This window comes from Montipora capricornis, chromosome 2 (genome assembly GCF_036669925.1).
Source record: "Montipora capricornis isolate CH-2021 chromosome 2, ASM3666992v2, whole genome shotgun sequence".
NCBI lineage: Eukaryota > Metazoa > Cnidaria > Anthozoa > Scleractinia > Acroporidae > Montipora > Montipora capricornis.
The window spans coordinates 19,713,741-19,718,651 of NC_090884.1; the positions used below are offsets into that span (position 1 = coordinate 19,713,741).

General features: G+C 43.6%; 10 non-coding genes and 3 pseudogenes across 10 annotated transcripts in view; all 13 read right to left on the reverse strand.

Moving 5' to 3' along the window:
• LOC138039491 (5S ribosomal RNA) overlaps window positions 1-67 on the reverse strand; it is a 119-nt gene extending 52 nt beyond the window's left edge. The window contains exon 1 of the ribosomal RNA XR_011130587.1: window positions 1-67. This exon is cut by the window's left edge and continues 52 nt beyond it. This is a non-coding gene — a ribosomal RNA (5S ribosomal RNA).
• Window positions 68-318: 251 nt separating this feature from the next.
• On the reverse strand, window positions 319-437 carry LOC138039380 (5S ribosomal RNA). Its single transcript, XR_011130481.1, has one exon. It is a non-coding gene; the product is annotated as a 5S ribosomal RNA (ribosomal RNA).
• Window positions 438-688: 251 nt separating this feature from the next.
• LOC138039381 (5S ribosomal RNA) lies at window positions 689-807 on the reverse strand. The gene has a single exon (XR_011130482.1). It is a non-coding gene; the product is annotated as a 5S ribosomal RNA (ribosomal RNA).
• Window positions 808-1,058: 251 nt separating this feature from the next.
• LOC138039492 (5S ribosomal RNA) lies at window positions 1,059-1,177 on the reverse strand. The gene has a single exon (XR_011130588.1). It is a non-coding gene; the product is annotated as a 5S ribosomal RNA (ribosomal RNA).
• Window positions 1,178-1,428: 251 nt separating this feature from the next.
• LOC138039497 (5S ribosomal RNA) lies at window positions 1,429-1,547 on the reverse strand. The gene has a single exon (XR_011130593.1). It is a non-coding gene; the product is annotated as a 5S ribosomal RNA (ribosomal RNA).
• A 251-nt stretch (window positions 1,548-1,798) lies between these two features.
• On the reverse strand, window positions 1,799-1,917 carry LOC138039504 (5S ribosomal RNA). Its single transcript, XR_011130599.1, has one exon. It is a non-coding gene; the product is annotated as a 5S ribosomal RNA (ribosomal RNA).
• Window positions 1,918-2,168: 251 nt separating this feature from the next.
• On the reverse strand, window positions 2,169-2,287 carry LOC138039383 (5S ribosomal RNA). Its single transcript, XR_011130484.1, has one exon. It is a non-coding gene; the product is annotated as a 5S ribosomal RNA (ribosomal RNA).
• A 251-nt stretch (window positions 2,288-2,538) lies between these two features.
• On the reverse strand, window positions 2,539-2,657 carry LOC138039515 (5S ribosomal RNA; annotated as a pseudogene).
• A 251-nt stretch (window positions 2,658-2,908) lies between these two features.
• LOC138039484 (5S ribosomal RNA) lies at window positions 2,909-3,027 on the reverse strand. Its single transcript, XR_011130580.1, has one exon. It is a non-coding gene; the product is annotated as a 5S ribosomal RNA (ribosomal RNA).
• A 251-nt stretch (window positions 3,028-3,278) lies between these two features.
• LOC138039500 (5S ribosomal RNA) lies at window positions 3,279-3,397 on the reverse strand. The gene has a single exon (XR_011130595.1). It is a non-coding gene; the product is annotated as a 5S ribosomal RNA (ribosomal RNA).
• A 251-nt stretch (window positions 3,398-3,648) lies between these two features.
• On the reverse strand, window positions 3,649-3,767 carry LOC138039511 (5S ribosomal RNA; annotated as a pseudogene).
• A 251-nt stretch (window positions 3,768-4,018) lies between these two features.
• On the reverse strand, window positions 4,019-4,137 carry LOC138039505 (5S ribosomal RNA). The gene has a single exon (XR_011130600.1). It is a non-coding gene; the product is annotated as a 5S ribosomal RNA (ribosomal RNA).
• A 250-nt stretch (window positions 4,138-4,387) lies between these two features.
• LOC138039523 (5S ribosomal RNA) lies at window positions 4,388-4,506 on the reverse strand (annotated as a pseudogene).
• Between the last annotated feature and the right edge of the window lie 405 nt (window positions 4,507-4,911).

Genomic DNA, 4,911 nt, shown 5'->3' on the forward strand with positions numbered 1-4,911 from the left:
GCCCTACAGGATTTGACTGCGGGGATCGGACGGGACCCGGGTTTTTGCCTGTGGTATGGTCGTAGACGGAAGAATACAAGCTCTAGTTGTATGTGTGATTTGTTTTCGTCTAGCCAAGCGAGAAAGCGAGTGAAAATCCCCCTTGCCTTCCCTTCAGACTGCAAAGAATGTTCAATTAATAGGCCATCAACCAGTTACATTGTGACGACAACTTTACCATTTGTCGCGCGCGAAAATTCAGTGCTCATGCAATGTGGACAAGCAAGAAAATAACAACTCATGAATCAACCATAAACTAAAAGCAATCAATAAAGTAGAAGCCTACAACACGAGGAATTCCCAAGCGGTCACCCAGCGAAGTACTACTCTCGCCCTACAGGATTTGACTGCGGGGATCGGACGGGACCCGGTTTTTTGCCTGTGGTATGGTCGTAGACGGAAGAATACAAGCTCTAGTTGTATGTGTGATTTGTTTTCGTCTAGCCAAGCGAGAAAGCGAGTGAAAATCCCCCTTGCCTTCCCTTCAGACTGCAAAGAATGTTCAATTAATAGGCCATCAACCAGTTACATTGTGACGACAACTTTACCATTTGTCGCGCGCGAAAATTCAGTGCTCATGCAATGTGGACAAGCAAGAAAATAACAACTCATGAATCAACCATAAACTAAAAGCAATCAATAAAGTAGAAGCCTACAACACGAGGAATTCCCAAGCGGTCACCCAGCGAAGTACTACTCTCGCCCTACAGGATTTGACTGCGGGGATCGGACGGGACCCGGTTTTTTGCCTGTGGTATGGTCGTAGACGGAAGAATACAAGCTCTAGTTTTATGTGTGATTTGTTATCGTCTAGCCAAGCGAGAAAGCGAGTGAAAATCCCCCTTGCCTTCCCTTCAGACTGCAAAGAATGTTCAATTAATAGGCCATTAACCAGTTACATTGTGACGACAACTTTAACATTTGTCGCGCGCGAAAATTCAGTGCTCATGCAATGTGGACAAGCAAGAAAATAACAACTCATGAATCAACCATAAACTAAAAGCAATCAATAAAGTAGAAGCCTACAACACGAGGAATTCCCAAGCGGTCACCCAGCGAAGTACTACTCTCGCCCTACAGGATTTGACTGCGGGGATCGGACGGGACCCGGGTTTTTGCCTGTGGTATGGTCGTAGACGGAAGAATACAAGCTCTAGTTGTATGTGTGATTTGTTTTCGTCTAGCCAAGCGAGAAAGCGAGTGAAAATCCCCCTTGCCTTCCCTTCAGACTGCAAAGAATGTTCAATTAATAGGCCATCAACCAGTTACATTGTGACGACAACTTTACCATTTGTCGCGCGCGAAAATTCAGTGCTCATGCAATGTGGACAAGCAAGAAAATAACAACTCATGAATCAACCATAAACTAAAAGCAATCAATAAAGTAGAAGCCTACAACACGAGGAATTCCCAAGCGGTCACCCAGCGAAGTACTACTCTCGCCCTACAGGATTTGACTGCGGGGATCGGACGGGACCCGGTTTTTTGCCTTTGGTATGGTCGTAGACGGAAGAATACAAGCTCTAGTTGTATGTGTGATTTGTTTTCGTCTAGCCAAGCGAGAAAGCGAGTGAAAATCCCCCTTGCCCTCCCTTCAGACTGCAAAGAATGTTCAATTAATAGGCCATCAACCAGTTACATTGTGACGACAACTTTAACATTTGTCGCGCGCGAAAATTCAGTGCTCATGCAATGTGGACAAGCAAGAAAATAACAACTCATGAATCAACCATAAACTAAAAGCAATCAATAAAGTAGAAGCCTACAACACGAGGAATTCCCAAGCGGTCACCCAGCGAAGTACTACTCTCGCCCTACAGGATTTGACTGCGGGGATCGGACGAGACCCGGTTTTTTGCCTGTGGTATGGTCACAGACGGAATAATACAAGCTCTAGTTGTATGTGTGATTTGCTTTTGTCTAGCCAAGCGAGAAAGCGAGTGAAAATCTCCCTCGCGTTTCCTTCAGACTGCAAAGAAACTTCAATTAATAGGCCATCAACCAGTTACATTGTGACGACAACTTTACCATTTATCGCGCGCGAAAATTCAGTGCTCATGCAATGTGGACAAGCAAGAAAATAACAACTCATGAATCAACCATAAACTAAAAGCAATCAATAAAGTAGAAGCCTACAACACGAGGAATTCCCAAGCGGTCACCCAGCGAAGTACTACTCTCGCCCTACAGGATTTGACTGCGGGGATCGGACGGGACCCGGTTTTTTGCCTGTGGTATGGTCGTAGACGCAAGAATACAAGCTCTAGTTGTATGTGTGATTTGTTTTCGTCTAGCCAAGCGAGAAAGCGAGTGAAAATCCCCCTTGCCTTCCCTTCAGACTGCAAAGAATGTTCAATTAATAGGCCATCAACCAGTTACATTGTGACGACAACTTTACCATTTGTCGCGCGCGAAAATTCAGTGCTCATGCAATGTGGACAAGCAAGAAAATAACAACTCATGAATCAACCATAAACTAAAAGCAATCAATAAAGTAAAAGCCTACAACACGAGGAATTCCCAAGCGGTCACCCAGCGAAGTATTACTCTCGCCCTACAGGATTTGACTGCGGGGATCGGACGGGACCCGGTTTTGTGCCTGTGGAATGGTCGTAGAGGCAAGAATACAAGCTCTAGTTGTATGTGTGATTTGTTTTCGTCTAGCCAAGCGAGAAAGCGAGTGAAAATCCCCCTTTCCTTCCCTTCAGACTGCAAAGAATGTTTAATTAATAGGCCATCAACCAGTTACATTGTGACGACAACTTTAACATTTGTCGCGCGCGAAAATTCAGTGCTCATGCAATGTGGACAAGCAAGCAAATAACAACTCATGAATTAACCATAAACTAAAAGCAATCAATAAAGTAGAAGCCTACAACACGAGGAATTCCCAAGCGGTCACCCAGCGAAGTACTACTCTCGCCCTACAGGATTTGACTGCGGGGATCGGACGGGACCCGGTTTTTTGCCTGTGGTATGGCCGTAGACGAAAGAAGACAAGCTCTAGTTGTATGTGTGTTTTGTTTTCGTCTAGTTAAGCGAGAAAGGGAGTGAAAATCCTCCTTGCTTGCCCTTTAGACTGCAAAGAATCTTCAATTAATAGGCCATCAACCAGTTACATTCTTACGACAAATTTAACTTTTGTCGCGCGCAAAAAGTCAGTGCTCATGCAATGTGGACAAGCAAGAAAATAACAACTCTTGAATCAACCATAAACTAATAGCAATCAATAAAGTAGAAGCCTACAACACGAGGAATTCCCAAGCGGTCACCCAGCGAAGTACTACTCTCGCCCTACAGGATTTGACTGCGGGGATCGGACGGGACCCAGTTTTTTGCCTGTGGTATTGTCGTAGACGGAAAAAGAGAAGTTTTAGTTGTATGTTTGTTTTGTTTTCGTCTAGCCAAGCAAGAAAGCGAGTGAAAATCCCCCTTGCTTGCCCTACAGACTGCAAAGAATATTTAATTAATAGGCCATCAACAAGTTACATTGTGACGACAACTTTAACTTTTGTCGCGCGCGTCAATTCAGTGCTCATGCAATGTGGACAAGCAAGAAAATGACAACTCATGAATCAACCATAAACTAAAAGCAATCAATAAAGTAGAAGCCTACAACACGAGGAATTCCCAAGCGGTCACCCAGCGAAGTACTACTCTCGCCCTACAGGATTTGACTGCGGGGATCGGACGGGACCCAGTTTTTTGCCTGTGGTATTGTCGTTGACGGAAGGAGACAAGTTGTAGTTGTAGGTGTGTTTTGTTTTCGTCTAGCCAAGGGAGAAAGCGAGCGAAAATCCCCGTCGCTTGCCCTTTAGACTGCAAAGAATATTCAGTTAATAGACCATCAACCAGTTACATTGTGACGACAACTATAACTTTTGTCGTGTGCGAAAATTTAGTGCTCATGGAATGTGGAGAAGCAAGGAAATAACAACTCTTGAATCATCGATAAACTAAAAGCAATCAATAAAGTAGAAGCCTACAACACGAGGAATTCCCAAGCGGTCACCCAGCAAAGTACTACTCTCGCCCTACAGGATTTGACTGCGGGGATCGGACGGGACCCGGTTTTTTGCCTGTGGTATGGTCTTAGACGGAAGAAGACAAGTTCTAGTTTTATGTGTTTTTTTTTTTGTCTAGCGAAGCGGGCAGGCCGGTGAAAATCCCCCTTGCTTGCCTTTCAGACTGCAATGAATGTTTAATTAATAGGCGATCAACCAGTTACATTTTGACGACAAGTTGTATTTTTGTCGGGCGTTAAAATTCAGTGCTCGTGCAATGTGCACAAGCAAGAAAATAACAACTCTTGAATCAACCATAAACTAAAAGCAATCAATAAAGTAGAAGCCTACAACACGAGGAATTCCTAAGCGGTCACCCAGCGAAGTACTACTCTTGCCCTACTGGATTTGACTTTGGGGATCGGACGGGACCAGGTTTTTTGCCTGTGGTATGGTCGTAGATGGAAGAAAACAAGTTCTAAATGTATGTGTTTTTTTTTTGTCCATCCAAGCTTGCAATCGAGTGAAATCTCTCTTGCTTGCCTTGTTTAACTATTGAAGTGTTTTTGTTTGGCTATTGCTTCCCTAAATATAAATAGTCTGCTGTCTCATATTGGTGATCTTCGTGTCTTCATATCCTTTTCTAAAGTAGATATATTTATAATTAAAGAATCTAAATTAGATTCCACTATTCATGTTAACGAACTTTATTTACCTGGCTTTAAAATGGTCAGAAGAGATCGCAGAGTTAATGGAAGGAAAGGGGGTGGTGTTTGACTCTACTTGCACACAAATCCTAATTTTCGAATACGAGATGATCAAAGTAACGATAATTGAAGTGTTTATTTGTTAAAATCAGCATGCCTCG